We start from the raw sequence: 21,391 nt of genomic DNA on the forward strand, positions 1-21,391 counted from the left end.
CTTGTGACCATACTCTCTCCAAAACTGTTTATCACTGGTGATCATCTGTATGAGCTCCTTTACAAAAGAAAGCATCTCGGTAGCATAAAGCTCAAAGAAGAACTGCTGATTATTTTGGATGGACTCAATGCAAGGACATTCCAGTAGAATTTAGACTTTTTTCGAAGACTCAAGTAACTGCAGGAGGGTCCATACCCTTCTTCACCATGCAAATGAAGGCAAACGCCCACTGGTTACAAATAACCAGGTGGAAGGTTTTAAAAATAATTAATGACACTGAGCTCCGCCTAAATGCTAACATGGAAGAACTGAGAGCCATTCAGCCTATGGTGATGCAACATCGGTCTGTGTTGGACTTGATGAGCGCGATGGAGGGTGGAGTGATTGCCCACATTGGTGCTTCCTGTTGTACTTTTATTCCTGGAAATGATCTTGAGAAAGGAACTCTCGCTCTTGTCATCCAAGCACTACATCATCTACAAGCTGACATGAAGAGGAAAGCGGGAGATACCTCTGAGCAGCATTAGTTTCATAGTATTTTTTCTTGGGTGTATAAACTAGTCACTTCACTAATTCCAGTTTTGTTGGTGTACTACTGTTGAATGGTTTCCTAAAAATGGGGGGTTCCTACTGTAAAAACATAGTCCTCAAATTTGGTAGTATGCAATAGCTAGGAAAAGGATAACAGACACTACAGCAACACACAGTCTTGAATAATGGAACTGACATGACATATGATGGGGATGAAGTAGTTTAAAATTCAACTAGAGGGAAGAAGTTAATGTCCGTGAATGCGGTGTCATTGCACACAATGATATGCAAGCCCGAACAGAGCAATACCAATAAATGCAATGTCGATGCACGCCATAAAATTTTATCGCATAACAATGTTGATACCAGTATAAACAATCTCAATGTATGCCATAATCTATGTAAGCATAACAATGTTGACACCAGTAGACACAATGTCAATATATGTCATATTCTGTGCATGTAGAACAATGGCAATATCAGTAGAGACAATATCATTGTACGCTATGACAACTGTATGCACAATGTTGAGGATATTGGTGAAAATTATATCAATGATTGCCATGTTAATTGTACACATTTTAACAAACTCATATCAAGTCAAATCAAGCTATATTCGGTTAAAAAAGTACAACCATAAAAGCATCTTAAAAATAATAATGAATATCTTCACAATTCATCGTAGTATGTTCATTAAAACACATTATTAATCAATATGCATCCTATCTTCTTCATAAACGAGGGCCTCGAGATGTGAGTTATATATTTTCTTCTTTTAATTGCCATTTGAATGTAAACTTCCACCATTTGCAAATAAAATCAAAAGCTGTTTTATAGGTGAACAATCTTGCCTTTAAAAATAATGGACGTAAAGTGTTCCTCCTAATATCTCCATAAAAATCACAAAATAAGATATAGTATAAAGTTGTCTGATCAGATTTTCCATCGTAGGGGCACTTTGGGAGATTTTTTTTCCATTCGCCCATGGTTGATAAGGCTATTAAAAAAGGACGATCCCCATTCTTAACCTAGTAAGATAAAATCTATGTATTATATCCGAGACCAGGAATAAATAATGTTGTGTGCCTGGTCTAATGGGCCTATCACAGTATGCCCTGGTCAGCTACTTCGAGTTTGCCTCAACTTCCCTTAGATGTTCCCTTGATTCTATGAATCTGGTTTTTAGTTCCTTTTTACTATTGTTAAGTATTTGTGAAGGGTTGTTAGGGTTGTTAAAAGAAATGCTCTCAGCACATTCTTTTAAAAGATTACTAATATACATCAACCAGGGAATTTTTTTACAATGCTCGAGGGTGAGGTAATCCTTAATGATTTCCTAGGTAAATTTGTTTCCCTCTTTACTCCATATCTCATACCAAACAGTGAGACCTGCTACACTGACAAAATCATTAATATAAGAGGCAGCAAGCTCTTTTTGCATGCTATATATAGGGGTAGTGTTGGGGATGGCTAACAATCTTCTTACAAATATGTTTTCATGAGTCTGGAGGGTAGCATGTTTAGCCGTTCCCCAGAGCCCAGCAACCTAGCAAGTTCCAGTGAGGCACTTACTCTAATATAGGGTCAACATTTCCCCAAGTGGTTTATTCCCCCTTTTTTTTGAGAAACTAAAAATTGCCTCTGTAATCCATGTAAATTTTAATTTACAATAATCAATATGGGGTCTCCAATGGTCGTTTGCTGTGAATAGCAGTCCTAAATATGAAAATGAATGTGTTTCTGAGATAGAGACCCTATTTACTAGGTGGGCCCTAATCTTTGGTTTCCCTTTTCCACGCGTAAATATTTTTTCCAAATTAGATACTAAATCCTTTTCTTGCATATATTCTGAAAATTTCTCCATTAGGCACTGAAGCCCATTAGCAGTTATGGATAAAATCACTGCCTCGTCCGCTTAAAGCAAGGTGGGGACGGCATGGTTATCAACTCTAGGGACATCAGCATTTAGCTTTTGCAAACCTTTGTCTACTCCATTTATGTATAGAGAAACAGGAGTGGTGCAACAACGCATCCCTGCCTTATTCCTCGTGTTAAAAACTTGTCTAAAATTCTTTATCCATTCCAAGGGCTGGACCAAGCTCTCAATTTTTACTGTGGAACAGTCTTTAAAATTAGGGTTGTTTATTGTTTTCCTGAACAGAGGGGCATCCTTTGTACTAGCAATTTGAGTTAATTTGTACCATGCCTGATCTTGTATCTCCCTTTTCCTTCTATTGAGAGTCTTTTTATATATCCTCCTCTGTGTTTTTACAAGTTCACTCTCTCTAGGCCTAACATTTAGGGCATTTTTAAAGCTTGGTTGGCCATAGTGCATTGGCAATCAAACCAACAACAATATCTTATTATTCTATTTTAAGCCCCCAGAGATTGCAGGGGTAATATTACAGAAAGCTCCAATTAAGTGACAGTCAGAAGAATCCTCCTTGTTACAGATCTCAATATCATGTTGGCAATCTGTCATTAATATATCTAAAAATTCAATTGGATTACCACCAGACCATTTGATAGTGATGCCATTATCTCCTTGAGATGATATGGTAGGGGCTAAATGAAGCCCCTCCTGGGGAGTCTCATTAAGTCTAACTGTGGTAAATAAAAATCTACCTGCGGAATTTCTATGCGGTAAAGTTCAATAAGAATAACTCAATCAAAAATGAGAGGCAGAGTCCGTGGCATCTGAGTTTATAAGGGTTTTATTCCATAAAATGGAATTGGTTCGAACCAGGTATCGTGTTCCATCACCACGAGGGTTCAGGAAGGGATAGACAAGGGAATGGACAATGCTTTATTAACAGAGTACAATATATATAGTCAATGCATACAGTGGTGATGGATGCAGAAGGCGTAACAGCTGAAAGAAACGAGATAAGAACACATGTGCGTAACAAAAGGCGTGCACGAGGGCGTACACGGAGGTGTGTGCTAGAAACGTCACAGAGAAGTGTCACAGGTGGGTGGATCCATAGAAGAATCCTGCAGTGTCAGCAGAAATATATGGCAGAGATGCACGCGCAGCAGCATGACGTGTGATTGACGTGGAACTGGAGGGTGAAGGGGACTTGACATTTGCGCTATACGGGGAGACAGAAGTCTGGCGTGTCAGAACAACCTAAACCCAAATCATATCTGGTATCTTGTGTTTGAGGAACTGTATTATCTAGAAGGAAAGGTCTCTCGGGCAGAGGCTATTCTATACTGACTGCTAGTGCGTGCATATGTGACTACGTGTCTACGTGTAATGCGAGGGGCCATGGGCCTACCATGGTAACGGGAGCAATGAATTACTTGCACAGAGACAGAAAGGCCGGGCCCTTTGCTCTGCAGCTGGGAAGATGTTTTCCTAAATCACTAGACAGGAATGTGTTTTCGAGGAGCGGAGCAGATAACTTGAAGGCTGGATACAGTTTTGGCAGGCAAGCAGGCCGAGCCGGGCACCGCTCGCCACGCAGGAAGTAAGTCAAGGGTCATGGATACAGATCCAGGCTGCAGCTTTCAGAGACAGAAGGCAGAAAAGGCTCGATGGCAGAAATCAGGGCCTAACTCGCCAGAGCCAGGGAAACGTGAAAAGTGCACCATGTAAAGACGGTGGCACTGCATACTTAGGAACTGAATAATCGATCCATTCATGGTGGATCTGAAAGAGGACATGTTAACGTTGGACGCAAATGTATTTGCGTCTTCATAGCTGGTTATGGAGGGAACATACATGTACTTGAAGCATGTACATGGAGCCGTTGGGGTCTACGTTAGGGGACACAATTGACCATAAAAATTCATATTACCTCATTCCCTCCTTGTCCCCTACGGACCCTTCATGATATATCAATCCTCATTAATCTATCAATCTGTTCATGTAACATCATTTGCTCTTCCTTTTTCAGGCGGGATTTAGAACGTGAACTTGAATGGGGAATACATGATGTGGCGCACAAGCCGCAAATCGCTGGCCCACACTGCAGACATAGACAACAACTGAATACTATGAGAAGGGCTATTCCTAGGAAGGATAGGACTTTCCATCCCCAGGCTGATAACACGCTCCAGAACCAACCGGACCAAGTCCAGGTGCCTGGATTTTGGTGTATCTGACTTGCAATCTTGTGGAGACGGGTTATGGCTCTATACACTGATGGTGCGTTTTCTGGAATGAAAACAAAGCAACTCGTTCCGATGACTCTACAAGCTCCGCCCCTATCGGCCAGGATGACGTCAAGAACAAGACGATTTTGAAGAACGACAAGTCTCATAGCAGACTGTTCCTCTGTTAAGTTGCCTAGGGCGGAAGTAGTTTCATTCACTACTGCTTCAAGAGTTCTTGTTAATTTACGTATCAATTTACTATTAAAGACAGCACCTAGATAGGGAAAGAAGCCTTTATTAAAGTCTGTGTATTGCTCCCATGCCGTTTCAGTATAGTCGACAATCGGGAGATCTCTCTTGGATCTAATGTGTACTAGATGGGAGTCCCTATGATAATCAGGAGGGGCTAGGAAAACAGGTGGCAGAAGGAATGCAATGTAACAAGTACCATCCCAATCTAGAGGTAAACGTATATATGCTGTATGACCACAAATGAAATAGGAATGACGGGAAGCCCTGAATGTAGACTTGCCTTTATCACTGAATTCGATCACAGTAGTACATGTACTATGACCTAGGTGTACTGAACCATTCTTTCTGACACATAATTCACCTTTGACTGGTAATACTGACATAACGGGTAAAACTGGTTCGGCTTCGGACTCAACATTCAGAATCATGAGGTTGAGTGTAAAATTACCTAATCCATATACTTCGTTTTCTAGATCGGTCCCTGTCCCTTGGGGAAGACCCTCCTTGTCAGGGAAACATACTTTATGCAAGACTGTGTTCAGGTTTCCCCATACCCAGTTGCCCTGGTAAACTACAGAATCGGAATTTAAGGAATTCATTAAACTAAACCATGCACCACAGGAACCATTGTGTGTGAACGGGTACGGAAAGAGGGGCAGAACTCCCTTGTACTTCTGATAAGGAGGGAGTCGGCCACATATCCAACAGTTGGTAGCATTGCTGGTCTGATGGGAATGATGTAACATAGTAATGAATGTATTGTTGCGCAGCGCAAGTCGGTAAGACAACTCGTGCGGGGGCAGTTCACTGAAAGTGTGTTCGGTAGTGACATTTGCAGAAGAATGTGCACGTGTGAAAATAGGAAAATATACGTGTAGCAATATACTTGCAGCAATAATCATAAGACTCAGAAAAAACATAATCAGTAAAGTCACTATGCAGTGACTACGGAGAGATTTACAATATTCACGTTTCTTGAGCTGTTTCTGTCTATCTCTCTCTCTATTGGGGTCTAACGGGTACATGTCAGAAACTTGTCTAACCGATTCACCTAGGGGAGGACTTAAACAATTAAACTGTCTGACTTGCTAGACCTCAACTTTGATTTATACTCCTGAGAAGGAGTTTTCTCTACCAGGGGGAGTTTGGTGTCAGTCTCTGGAGGAGGGCAGGGCTGGGAGTCAAAGTCTGGCGGCAGTCCATGGCATTTCTTAACGTGACTCGAGTGAAGCCAGCCCTTACGGCCCTCCACTTTTATCGCTGTCCTTGTAGTCAATAACACAAGCTTCGGCGCCTGCCAACGGGGCTCCAGCGGACTCCTCCTGTCAAAGTTCCTCACTAAAACATATTCCCCCGGAACGATCTCGTGTGGCTTCACCTCGGTGTTGTCGGGAAAGGCTGCTGCTACCTGTGAACGACATGATTGTAGTGCAGACATCAAGGAAGCAAGGTAATCTGTCAGCATATTACAGTCAACATCAGTGATTTTACGAGGCAGAGGCGTCCCCCACATATTCGGTGGCCTACCAAAGACCACCTCATACGGGGATCGCCCTGTTCTTGAATGTGCTATCATTCTCATGTAAAAGAGTGCAACTGGTAAAGCTACTATCCAGTCGACGCCTTTCTCTCTACAGATCTTGGCAAGACGAATTTTCAGGGTCTGATTATGACGTTCCACGAGACCTGCTGCCTCGGGATGTCGGACACAGTGGAATTTCCATTGGTAGCCTAGCAGGAGTGATACCTGCTTCATAAGCTCGGACGAGAATGACTGGCCGTTATCTGAGTATACGATACGGGGCAAACCATACCGCGGGAAGAATTCACGTACCAGCTGCTTGGCAGTGGTCGGAGCAGTGTAATCTGGGACTGGATATGCTTCTGTCCAACGGGAGAGTGCGCATACAACTACGAGGACATACTTAAATCCTCGACAACGTTCCATCTGGATATAATCCATCTGGAGGACTTCAAAAGGGTGATCGGGAGGATGAAATCCACCTTGCTCTACGGGAATGCTTTTACCTGGGTTGAACTGACAACAGATCATGCAAGTACGCACTTTCTGTTTGGCTGCTGCTCGTAAATGTTTATTGAACCAAAGGTTTTGAATACTGTCTAACATGGCTTTTTCTCCTAAATGTGCAGGACTATGTACTGTGTTAATGATAACTTGAACCATAGAGTCGGGGAGAAACCATGTGGATTTTCCCTTCGTCATCCATCCCTGTTCTGTTTGGATCCCTCCTAGTTCAGTCCATTTCTTGATTTCCTCTGGTGTAGCATGTGTCTGTATGTCAATTACATCTAGGGCGGGATCCTTAACTGTCATGCAATGTGTCGGTGTCGGGACTATTGTCTTTGTCATGTCAGTTGTGTGAGTATGAGTCTGAGCTGTATGCTTGGCTGTTTGGTCTGCCAGGTCGTTACCCTGGGAAATAGTGTCTGTGACTTTCGTATGTGCCTTGCACTTCATGATAGCTATGGCTGTAGGCAAATGTATTGCGTCTAACAGAGCTTGAATGAGGGGACCGTGTTGGATCTTGGCACCGTGAGAAGTCAAAAAACCTCTTTCTTGCCAGAGAACACCGAAGTCGTGTACAACTCCGAATGCATAACGTGAATCTGTGTATATTTTGACTTTCTTATTCTTGGCTCGAATACAGGCTTGAGTCAGAGCGATGAGCTCTGCTGCTTGAGCTGACAGGGTGTCAATACGATGTGTTTCTATGACTTCAGTTTCTGTCGTTACTGCATATGCGGCCACTAACTCTCCTGTACTTGTTCTCATACATGAACCATCCACATAAAGTGTCAGGTCTGGATCTGGTAATGCAGTGTCTGTCAAGTCTTGTCTGGGTTTCGTCGTAATGGTAATGACTTCAACACAATCATGTGCCAAAGGGTCTGTCTCACTTAGTGGCAAAAGTGTAGCAGGGTTCAATGTATTGCAACGTCTGATTTCTATGTGTGGCTGAAACAATGTCAATTCATAACCTGTCAGTCGTGCTATAGTCAAGTGCTGAGTCTGTGTTCGGTTTAAAAGAACTTCCACGGAATGTGGAACTTGTACTGTCAATTGATGTCCTAACACTATGGAATCGCTTTGTCTGATTGCTAGAGCTGTTGCTGCTACAGATTTCAAGCACGCAGGCAGAGCCTGGGCTACTGGATCTAATGTACTAGAAAAGTAAGCACACGGTTTGTGTGAACCTGCTTGATCTTGTGTGAGTACTGACAATGCAGTACCTTCGCGTTCTGTGACAAAAAGTGTAAAAGGCTTGCGGTAACATGGTGTCGCTAAAACAGGTGCTTGACATAAGGCTTTCTTTAAGTCATCAAAAGCTTGTGTATGTTCCTGAGTCCACGGGAGGACAGTCGAAGACGCTGCCTCCTGTGTTGTCAACTGTATGCGTGGCTTGGCTAGAAATGCATACTAAGGAATCCATTGTCTACAGTAAGAAGTGTGGCCTATAAAAGCCCGTACCTCCTTTTGTGTCTTGGGTTGTAACATGTTTACAATTAACTGGATGCGGTCAGGTGTTAGCTGTCTCCCCCCTTTGGACAGCAAGTGCCCAAGGTAAACCACTTGCTGAACACAGAATTGTAGCTTCGCAGGAGACACCTTGTGTCCCCTGTCAGCCAGGAAATACAAGACTGTCAGTGATGCTTGTTCACATTCAGGTTCACTTCGGGCGGTGATCAATAGATCATCGACATACTGAAGTAGGGCAGTGTTATCAGGCATGTGAATACTGTCAAGTTGTCTTTTCAATGCTTGGCTATAGATGCTGGGGCTTTCTGTGAATCCTTGAGGTGCGCGTGCAAATTTGAAGCTTCGGCCATTTAAACAGAATCCGAAAAGGTATTGGCTTTCCGGATCAATGGGGACACTAAAGAAGGCGTTCTTCAGATCAATTACAGTAAAGAACGTTGCCTCAGAATCAATAGCTGTCAATAGTGAGGAGATATCTGGGACCACAGGGTACTGTGGTACAATGCATTTATTCAATTCGCGTAAATCGATCACTAATCGATAAACTGGAGGTGCATTCGGATCAGTGCGTTTAAGAATCCGAATGATAGGGGAATTACATAAATTTGAGTCGGTTTCTACAACCACTCCTTGTGCAATGAGCTCCTCAATGATTTTCAGCAAAGCCACTACAGCATCTGGGGGTAACTTGTATTGTCGGATTCGTGGTAATACTACTCCTGGTTTGAGTGTGACACGATATGGAGTGACACACGTGTAAGTTCTGTTTGTCAGGAGTCATCGCACTGCGTTTGGTGATGATAGCGACAACGGAGTGATGTGCATACAACCTACATCAGTGGGGCCTTGTGCCCATAAATGTGCAGGAACATTCTGTAATCTGGGATCAATATCTCTCAACACATAGTGACCCTTAAAGTCACGCAAAAACAATCTTACTCCTTCCGGAGAACAGCAAATCACAGCGCCTAGAGCTTTCAGTGTTTTGATACCCAACAAGTTTTCTGGACATGATTTCGTGAGCAATAAATCTGTAGTGCGAGACAATGGACCAACTGCAAGGGGGACTGGTTTGGATACTTCATTTACAATAGGCTTTCCTGAAAATCCAAGGGAAACATTCTGCGAGCCTGAGAGGGGTGCCCCTGGAACCTCGTCGTGACTTATTGTTGTTCTGCTTGCCCCTGTGTCAATCAAAAACTTTCTATCTTTCCCTAATACCTGACTATGTACATAAGGACCCTCTTGATCTACAGGAACCTCAATAAGAGGCAAGCCAACTTCCCTCTCTAGGCTGTTTCATGTGTATCGCTGATAATCGGGATAGTCAGTTTGGGCATACTGGTACATCTGCTGAGTTGTATGTTGCGTTGCGGCAATCGGTTGTGGCTGTGGTACTGCCACGGTCTGTACTGTCTGTTGTGGAGCATGCATAGGCTGTGCATTCTGTGGTACGTGTTGTTGGGCCTGGTCCTGTCTAGGTTGACGTGGTCTTTCTTTAGTTTTACCTGTAGATATATTGTGTTTCAAAACTGCACAATCGTTTACATAGTGACCTGGCTGTTTACAATAGTTACATGTCCCTTTAACAGGAGCTGCTGATTTATTGGACTGTGTCATGCCCTTTTTCTGACCGTCAGCTGAAACTGACTGAGCTACTAACATTTTCATTTTCGTGTCTTTCATACGCCTTTGTTCGTGATCATGTTCTTCTCTAATTCTGTTCTGGTGGTACTGTAACATTTGTAACATTTGGGAAGGCGTGTTTGCTTGCCATGTGCTCTCGACTTTCAGTACACGATTCTTTACTTGGGGCAGAGAATTCTCGACTAATTTGGATACAAAAAAGTGTGGGTATGACTCGCTACTTGCTTTCAGGCCACTATTAATAATAAAACATTTCTCAAATCGGGAATAGAAATCACTAGTGTCTTCATCTGGTTTCTGTTTACAGGCTGATATTGCATCCCCGTCCTCCTTTTTAGTTGCTAATAAACGTGGCAAAACCTGTACTAACAATCCTGGTAATGCTTTAGTTTTATCCCCAAGCCCTAGGCCTGGGGTTCGAGTCGTTTCTTCATTTTCTAATGCAGCCCAATCTATCTTAGTTTCTCCCACCTCCCATTCTTTTTCTTTGAGTTTCTCGTAAATGCCGGCAGGCAATAATACTTTCAATATTTTCATAATGTCGGGATAGGTATAATCTCCCATGAGTAACATGTCTTTTATTTCACGATGGAAACCTGCAGGGTCTTTATCGTGACTGGGCACTAGTTTCTTCATTTCCAATAATTCCATTTTAGTTATAGGCGTGTACACAAACACACGTCTAAGGGTATTATCATCATTCCTGACTGGATGCACTTCTCGCAAGGGATTTTGTCTGTCTATGTAAAACATTTTTCTTTCTGGGGGTGGAGCTGAAACAAACTGTGGATTCAGGAAAGCACTATATCTGTGTCGATGTTCTAGAATTACCTTAATTAAATCGGTACCCAGGCCTCTCCATTTATTCATGAGTAACTCTATTAGTACATCAGGTAAGGGACCTGGATCAGAATGTTGGCTCTTATACAATATAAGGAGGTGTTGTATCATGTACATACTAGCTAGTCGCTGTTCGTCTGGGGAAAGATTCAGAAATGTTTGCGCTAATGCGTCATCATTATATTTATCAGAATTGTCAGCCCATTGTACTGCTGACCTGGCTAATTCTTGTTCGTCCATGGAATTGAGTACATGGTACCCCATTCGTTCTTGAAGTATTTTATCGGTAGCCTGAAATAAGTGTTCAGGAGTCTTCGGGTTTGACATAGCAGAGTGAAAAAGTCTCTTGCTTTCTGGACGTATCGGTTTATTAAAGGGTCTACCCTTTCCTACATATGCTATCGTTCCTCTATCTTCTGGCTCATCCTCCTCTGAGGATTTATTCGCGTCTGATTCTGCTTCCCTTTCAGCTTTCTCTTTTGCATGAAATACTGTTATTTCTTTACGAATTTTCCTGTACATGGCCTCTATACATGTCTTTTTATCATGTTTTCCGTCTGCAATATTCTGACCCCATGTAGTTAGTACCTCCATCTCTTCTTTATTTACACCAGGCCGGTCTCGTTCTCTTATGAAACAGTTTATGAGGAATCTTAACAGTACACCTTGAGTGTCTACTTTCTGATGTGCAATGGCCTCGTGAATACATTCCTGACCCTCCCCAGTCTGAACAAAATGATATATCCTGTCTAGGTAATCTTGCATTCCTGGAAATAAAACCAGAAAGTTTGCAGCACGTCTTATGCGTATTGAGGCTAATATCATGCAACCGTCTTTGCCTGGTATTGGATCATATCTACAGTCTGTAAGAAACTCTTTAAGCTTTTCAATTGTGACTGGTTTCGGAGTACGTTCCATTGCTAGTTCTCTAATAGTTAATCGGCGTACTGGTGGCGGGGTATGGAAACCTCCTGATGCGCCTCCTGAGGCGGAGGCTTGAGCATGATCTGTCTGTAGGGTCGGTGGCGGCCCGAAAGGATTAAGCGGATTAATAGGGGGTGCAGGTAAGGATGGAGGAAGCGGACCGGGAGGAGTAGGCTGTTGCGGACCTGGGGGGTGATGATCAGGGAGCGGGTTACCGTCAGCAGGTGGTACACGGGCCGGTACATTGGTGTATGCGGGAGCTACATCGTCTAAATAGGAAGAAAGAAAAATATCTGCTGCGGTCCTGTGACGTAATTTAGTCGGAACCAATGGAGGGGGCAGATCTTTCGGTACTTCCGGGGTCGCCTTAGACAGGCCCTCGGCCAGGACTGGATACAATCCTGTCATAATAGCATTACTACGTCTATCGTGTTGTTCTATTCTAACTCGTTCTCCTTCTTCTAGTAGTTCTTTTTCTTTGGCTTTTTCGGAATCCTCTTTACTTTTCTCTGCTTTTCTGAGTGCCTTCTCTGTCCGTCTATGCGATTCTTTACGCCATAATTCAATGGCATCTTTCTGTGACTGTCTGGCTTTCTTTTTCCATAATGCTTCTTCTACTCTCATGATGCACTCGGCATCCCATGTCCCTGTAACGGGCCATCTTTGATTCTCTGCTAAATCCTTAGTGTAATCCACCCACAAGTCGAGATATAATACAGCGTCTAAGCCGTGCTTGTGGTACATAAAATATCCGGGAGTGTCCCTGGGTGGGATGGGAACAGCTTCCTCGAGTATTCCTTTCCTAGTTCCTATCTGTTTCAGTTTAGAAACCAGCGGCATTTTGAGCCTTGATACTTGATACTTGATACTTACTCGAATTTGGACACCACTAATACAATAAACACAGTAATGAAAATCAAACAATCACTCATACCACGACATTTAAAACACATTGGAACATTTCGGACAACGAACAATAACTTAATAGCTGAATACTTGATATACTGCTAAACAGTACAGATACACTGCTAAACAGTGCAGACCGGGTCTGTGTACCCAAACCCGTCTTGACCGGACACAAATTAATGCACCCGTCTAGATGCGTCCCCAGCAACGGTACTCACCGGGAAGCACGGAACGGAAGGCCTCGGAAACTCGACACTGGACTGGACTCGACACTGGACTGGACCGGACTGGACTCGACTCGACTCGTGACGTAGGTACTTCGGAACTTCGGAACTGGTGGGCCTCTGAATACCTCGGACCTTGCTCTCTCGGCTGGGCTCTGGTCGGGATCCTCCGCACTCCTCACCGCCTCGTCTGGGTGTCGATCGCAGCCTCCGTCACCTCCGTTGGCCTGAGGGAGATACAGGAAATCCTGCGGGTACGCGTAGTTGTCCGTCACGGCTGTGGCAGGGGACCAGGCCTGCAACGCACCGCCGGCGCGTAAGGTGGGGGAGGGGTCCCTGTTCGGGCGCCAATTATGTGGTAAATAAAAATCTACCTGCGGAATTTCTATGCGGTAAAGTTCAATAAGAATAAGTCAATCAAAAATGAGAGGCAGAGTCCGTGGCATCTGAGTTTATAAGGGTTTTATTCCATAAAATGGAATTGGTTCGAACCAGGTATTGTGTTCCATCACCACGAGGGTTCAGGAAGGGATAGACAAGGGAATGGACAATGCTTTATTAACAGAGTGCAATATATATAGTCAATGCATACAGTGGTGATGGATGCAGAAGGCGTAACAGCTGAAAGAAACGAGATAAGAACACATGTGCGTAACAAAAGGCGTGCACGAGGGCGTACACGGAGGTGTGTGCTAGAAACGTCACAGAGAAGTGTCACAGGTGGGTGGATCCTTAGAAGAATCCTGCAGTGTCAGCAGAAATATATGGCAGAGATGCGCGCGCAGCAGCATGACGTGTGATTGACGTGGAACTGGAGGGTGAAGGGGACTTGACATTTGCGCTATACGGGGAGACAGAAGTCTGGCGTGTCAGAACAACCTAAACCCAAATCATATCTGGTATCTTGTGTTTGAGGAACTGTATTATCTAGAAGGAAAGGTCTCTCGGGCAGAGGCTATTCTATACTGACTGCTAGTGCGTGCATATGTGACTACGTGTCTACGTGTAATGCGAGGGGCCATGGGCCTACCATGGTAACGGGAGCAATGAATTACTTGCACAGAGACAGAAAGGCCGGGCCCTTTGCTCTGCAGCTGGGAAGATGTTTTCCTAAATCACTAGACAGGAATGTGTTTTCGAGGAGCGGAGCAGATAACTTGAAGGCTGGATACAGTTTTGGCAGGCAAGCAGGCCGAGCCGGGCACCGCTCGCCATGCAGGAAGTAAGTCAAGGGTCATGGATACAGATCCAGGCTGCAGCTTTCAGAGACAGAAGGCAGAAAAGGCTCGATGGCAGAAATCAGGGCCTAACTCGCCAGATCCAGGGAAACGTGAAAAGTGCACCATGTAAAGACGGTGGCACGGCATACTTAGGAACTGAATATTCGATCCATTCATGGTGGATCTGAAAGAGGACATGTTAACGTTGGACGCAAATGTATTTGCGTCTTCATAGCTGGTTATGGAGGGAACATACATGTACTTGAAGCATGTACATGGAGCCGTTGGGGTCTACGTTAGGGGACACAATTGACCATAAAAATTCATATTACCTCATAACAGTTAGGAATAGCGGATGATGATCACTGAAGCAACTTTCTATCACCTCCATTTTCCCTATCTGTCCTCGTCCAGATTCTGAGATCTATATATGATCAATGATTGAGCACTGTCAATGGCCTTCATAGGTTGGTAACAGAGGTTGTCCTTCTGCAGTCGACTGATCCAGTAATTCTAAGTTATATTTATGCATTGCCCCCTTAATAGTATCACCATATAAATTGTGTGGGAAGTGGGAATATTTTTCACCTTACTCGTTCAAATACCCACAGTATTTCCCTTCCAGGGTATCACATTTCTAACTGGTAAAATCCCCAGCCCAGATAAAAAAGTAGTCACTTCTAATGTGTTTTATAAATACATCTATCTCCTTCTCGAGTGCCAATATGACCTGATTTCTAGTATTATCAAACACATTGTTGTAAAAATCATTTATTACAAAACACTTATGATCAATAGTTAAAAACCATAGGAATTGAAAATTGCGTGAATCAGTATAAACTTTCTTAAGAATGAAAGGGCATGTAATGTAAACTAAAACAACTAGTCCTCCTTTGGCCCTTCCATTCTGAGACGGAGTCGCTAGGGTATCATCCGTGGAGAATCCATTGATATGGAAAGATTCCTGTATGCCAGGTTTCTTGCAAGCAAATGATTTGACAATTCCTTATTAATTCAGGCCAGGCTTAATCATGCAGCTTATTTTATATACCCACAATATTCCATGTTGCTAACATCAGATTTTTAAGTGGCGATACCTCGATTGAGTCTGATACTTGATTAGGTAAACCATTGATATTGTTTGCGGTAGTAGTAGAACAGAAACTGTATTCTACAATCTGGTATAGTCAGTCTAGATCACTGCATATTCTGGGAGGTGGAAATCTGTTGGTCAGTGTAAATGGTATGTGCCAGTCCACTGAGGCTGGTCCATTGAATGGATGCTTAGAATGCTCCACACCTGATTTATAGAAGAACCCTAACGGTACTGCATTAATAGCATCATCGTGAGGCCTCGTTGGCATTGCCTCTCTAGTGCATAGCTCCCCAATCAATGCCCTGACCATTTCTGGGAAGTGAAAAGTTATGACAATGCAGTCCCCTTCATAGAGTTTTGGAGACTTCCCCACCTAGTATACTCTTCTTACCATGATAATATTTTTGACAAGGGATTCGGGTGGTAATGACAGTGTTTAGTGAACCAATGCACAACCTTGTTCTTTAAGTCCCCCCAGTCCTCTTTAGTGCCATCTATTAACTCTGGCAAGTTTTTCAAAATGATGGAATAGGGTGTTGCCTCAGGTGGTAAATGTAGGGATCTCTGATGGGTTCTTGATGATTGAAATGTGGGAGGAAATTTGGCCATACTTTTATTTATGGTTATTATCGATTTTGTCCCACAAGAAGTTGGCAACACTGAAGCCCTATTACACTTGTCCATAGTGTTTTTTGCTCCGCTGGGTACTGCGGGCCGGATGAGATATCATTAGGCTTAGCCCGTTGGTTGTTTTCCACAACTATACTACCAATTGAGGCCTTCGAATTGCTTGTACTGGAGATCTTCTCGGGTAGTAATGACTCTGTAATTAGTTTTTTCAAACTGAGTCCTACATCGCTCTTAATCTTTATCATTTCAGACTATAATTTCCTTTCAATTGTGTCAAATATTTCCCATGTAATTTCTTAAATAAGGATTCCAGATTTTGAGTATAGTCGGGACTTGGTAAACCCCTTGGTCCCTTACTCAGTTTTTTGGGTTGTGGCTGTTTTCGATGGTTGTTTGCTTTTTTTACAGGGGGAGTTATGAAGTCTGGACTTTCTGTTAAGAATGATATTTCCAATGGTATGGTCGATACATAGGGTGCTTTTCTAGTGTTTTGCCTTGACAACGTTGTGCTTTTTGGCGGAGCATTTATATTTAAATCCGACTCCAAAGCTGCTACGTCCGTAATAGTTTCTTCCATACCATAAGTGCTATCAAGGCTGTCTTTGTAGCAGGTCGGCATTCCTCTACAATATCAATCTCATTGTTGATTAGCCCCATTGCAGTGTTTAAATAATTAATTATTGGGACGCTTAGTTTAGCATTTTTTTTCTACTGTCTGACGAGGCGGCTGCAAGTTGCGTTTTCCCATAATTATGAGGAGGGAAAAAAAATACTGTGAAAAAACAATTAAACAGTTGTACTATTGTGCAGTGCAGATATTTCATCTTACTGTGGTTCAGAATATTGTGTTTAGGAGCCTGGAGAGGTGGCCCAGCCAAGCCTTGGCTGGCTGCAGATTGGAGCACATGGGCCTGCTCTTGGCCCAGGCCTGTCCCACGCTACAGTAGCCCTTGGTTGAGTTTTAAGAGCCTCCTGGCATACAAAGCTGACCGTGGCAGCGTGCAAGCCCTTTTCCAAGCTGGGGCTTGCAGTCCTGGCCCCTGGTGGCAGTGAAACCGCAGCAGATAACAGCAAACGAGCTCCCATGCTGCGGAATCCTGGTTGAGTTTTAAGCCCCTCCTGGTGCATGAAGCTGATGGTGGCAACATGCAAGCCGCTTTGCAAGCTGGGACTTACAGTTCACGCCCCCCTCGGTGGTGAAACAGCAAACAGGCAGATCATTACTGTTGGATTCACCCAAGGTGACCTCCCTATCAATCCTGAGTCAGAGATACATGGTCAGACAGGCAATGGGACCCAAACCCGAGCCTACTAGTTGACAGGACACTTGAGCACTTCACAAATTACATATTGATGGCTGCATATCTTGTGTTCTACTCCAAAAATTCAATCAAGGTGTTGTGGGGCAAAGGAAGAGTAACATTAAAATGATAGTTTGATAAAACTCATAAAAATGTAATGATTGCATTAAAAGGTTAGCCACGTAGTGTTATGGAAGTACAAGCCTGTAAATTTCATAAGACAGCTGTACAGGATAGAACCATAAGGGAGAAAGCATGGGCCACCTTGTAAGCAATCAGTTTTTTTAATTATATCTATAGCTTTTGGAAAGTTATAAATTAAATTTTCTTGTAGATTTTAAAGATTTGAGCATGACTACTGTGATTCCTGTACAAAGATGGGTGAAATCTTTTAGTAGCATTTTTTCCTCAAACCATTATATTATCATTTGACAAGTCATTGCAAAATTTTTGTCCTTTATGGAGCTTTTTGGTTGAGGAGGTAATTTGTGCCATAAATAGGAGCCTTAAAGGGAAGGCGCCTAGCCTGGACAAACTGTGGGTTCTTTTATTGGCAAATGTTATGAATAGTGGCATAAAGTGTGATGTTCCTCTATCCTGTACAGAAACAACAAACGAGTGAATTAAAGAAATGTGAGCCGATGTTTAGTTTATCTAATTTCTTTTTGTCGCCTGTTAATGTGGGTCTCCATAAGTTGTATTTCCACCCTCATTGCATCTGACAGTCTTAATGCTGTCTTAATAATCAGAAATAGCAAGTCACGGGTACAGTGCCACGTCACTGGGCCCATTCCTTTTGGAACACAGTCTCATGTAGAAAGATTCGAGGGGGCATTGGTCACCAATAAACCTCGTGGTCCTGTGTTTTTTCGCAGGTACTCTGTTAGAATAGTGCCATGAAGAATGGTCCGGATTCTGTTACGCTTTTGGTCCGTCAATTTCTCCCATTCAGTGGTCTGGGAGGTAGTTTGGGCTATGGACGGATCTGCAAACAGGGATGGACCTGCAAAGATGGCATCCACCTCTTCTTCAGAAAACATTAACCCTAAGTTCTCCATCGTATTGCCAAGGTAATAGTCAGAGGTTCAAAGCGTATTCAAAATAGGTAGATCTCTTGCAGCTGTGCCCTCCTTAAATATGGTCAATCAACGAGAGAGAGAGGGAAAGTGAAGCCACTCTTAGTCCCCCTAATATTCAATACATAAACAACAAAAGAGTGGAACTAAAGAAACATGAGCCAATAAAAAGAGGAAAAAAGTGACTCTTATTGTGTAAAAGAACCCTCACTCACCAACCTAGTATGTGACATGCTTCATCATATGTTACCCTGCAGAGAGGCAGAGTGCCCCTCTGGTGTGCTTCAACATCTGGTTACAGCGGAACAGGTTTTTTGAGTGAGAAAACGTAATGGTGCAAAGAATTATGTGTGTTAAAATTACCTTTATTCGCCCAGTAATAATTTAATAATGGGGGAATAAGGTAAAGGATAAAAACTGTGTAATGGATGTTGTGAACTGGGTAAATTGGCCAGTTACATCCTGTGGTAAAACAAAAAACAAATGTCTACATGTTTCAGCCTCCTTGTGCCAATCGCAAGGCATTCGTCAGGACCAAATTGGCACAGTGGTATGCGCACGCTAAGGTGCACCCTAACCTGATGCAGAAACACAGAGGTACCGCGTAACTTACGGTTCTCGTACTACCTTCAAAGCATTTTTAGAAGGCAAATCAATCTGTAAGACAAAACAGACAGAGAGACAGACAAAACATCTGAACATTACGTACACTTCTGTAACCACATATGTTGCCCAAAGAGTGAACAGGCAGATGCTGAGGATAGTGCTCTTCACTAGGGTTGAGCTCATGCTGATAATAGTGTTGCCATGTCAAATCACAACTTGTATTTAACTGTGATGATGGCACATACATGCTGAACCTCACTTGTTTTGTGTCAGAGATAATGCACTAAGTGATCATCCTTAAGTTGTAATATTAGCACCCATCGTCAGTGGCAAATGCACGCTTTTACTTTGGCACGCTGACCCTAGCATTACCAGTCAATCGATGTATTCATATATTACTACAAAGGCAGTGAACTTGACTACTTAAAAACCAAATGGTGGAATGGATTAATTTATAACACAAGTGTGGTGGAGCTTGTGATATTTAAAGTAAAGTTGGCAATTTATCCAAGTTGGAGAACATGCTTACTCTCAATGTATGTAAACCTTACATTACGGGTCCAGGCGGGGGGCGGAGGCTTATAGTCACACACTACGGGCAGAGAGAATCAATGGCACATCATTAATCTAAGTATGGTTGTCATATTAGCCAAAGCTGCTCCAGAGACTATTCAGGTACTTACTCCGTCAAAACCAGACACCCGTTTGTCACCTAGACTTTTCCCTCACGAGGACTTCTTCGATAGTGTGGCTTTCAGACAGACCGCAGTTAAATGGCGGGTCCGCATCACAGGACTTGATCACGTCAATGCGTACGTACGCATCAATCTGGTACAGAGAACGGCTATACCACTAACCTTCACCATGTGAGGCCGGTATTGAGAGAGGTATAACTTTATTTAGAGTAAGACAACTGTAGCGATCTTGCATGAACTTAAAACTGGACAATATTTATGATGTAAAATGCTTCTAAAAGTTTGTTCCACAATATATTTTAGTGATAGTGAAATTAGGGGTCAATTTAGATGGCACAAAATGTTCTTGTGCAGAATTTTGGGCTACACAAATTAAAATATGGAGAGTAAACTCACGAGAAAACTGCACGGTTTTACTCAACTTGGCAGAGTTTACTAATTTGTTATGTGGAACTAATACAGCAAAATGCTAGGGGATTGGCACAATTGGCCAGTTGTTGAAGTTACATATATACTAGGTGTGATAAAACCCTCAGTAAAGAAGAGCACCACTTCCATGTAGGAGTGGAATATATACATACATGTATATCACAAAACCTACCATGATGGTGTTAACACAACCTCGAATCGGGAAGGGAATGTTGTCATTCAAGCCCGGTTTGTATGAGAGGCGGTACACCCACTGTTGTTCTTTTTCAAATAGTACTCTCTGTGTGTAGTCTCCTGCTTTTATTTGTTTAAAAACTGTCCAGAGTAAATCATTTACAGTATGGTTGGGCTGCAGGAAATGATCAGTCATTCTGGTTGTGCTTTTCTTGCACTGGATATTACTCCGATGCTCACACAAACACTGCTTGACTTTATGTGTGGTCATACCTAAATACCTTAATCCGCATGGATATGTGATAATGTATATCACATTGTTGGAATTACAGTTTGTATGTGATGTCTGCATCCATGTTTTGCCGGGTTCAAGGTTCAAGGTTTTTGTAAGTGTTCTGAGATGACAAACACTACATGTGCCGCACCGAAAATGCCCTCTGACCTTCGGTAAACATGTCGGCATGAAACATGTTGACCTGATTGAACCATTCTCACTACTTATTGACCTTTTTATTATCACAAATCACTGTTCATCCAGCACCAGCGGTGAGGTCTTCACACAACAGCGCATTAGTTGATTGTTAAATTTTGAACAAGATATATTCAATACGTTTTGGTGCTCACTCCTCGTGGTCCACCGCACATCAACCACCCTTGCACAATCCTAAACTATGAAGAGACGGAGCACCACAATTATCAGTTTTTGAAGTCCTTCAAAATAATAAGTCCTCGGTAAGTAGATTCAATAAGAAATTCTGCTTCTTTATTACAGATCAACAGAAATTCATTTCAAACTGCTGAACTCTCATGTCCAGTAGCTGAGCTCCATAATTTAAATCCGACTCCACAATTTAAACCAGACAACGCATTTCGTTCTGAAAGGACATCATCAAGGCTGAAATAATAAGATATACAAAGAAAACATATCAACAGTTGATCCCATTATATTTTCATAATCAAAAAATCCAAATTATCCTATTCATTATACATTCTCATAGAAAGGACATCACCTACCTATATCCATTCTCGTTTTATTCATAAGTCAAGATGGAAAAGAAACAATTTTTTTAATATACAAATATCGGTATCTTAATATCATCAAATAGTGTATCATGATTCTTGACAATACGGGAAAGTAAAAAAAAAAGGGAAGTTCCAAAAATCGATCACATCCTAATGTATATCCAGTGCCCTTATTCATTAGACAACAAATAAGTGTCCCTCATATAATGTAGGTCAA

This window comes from Lissotriton vulgaris, chromosome 6 (assembly GCF_964263255.1).
Source record: "Lissotriton vulgaris chromosome 6, aLisVul1.2, whole genome shotgun sequence".
Taxonomy (NCBI): domain Eukaryota; kingdom Metazoa; phylum Chordata; class Amphibia; order Caudata; family Salamandridae; genus Lissotriton; species Lissotriton vulgaris.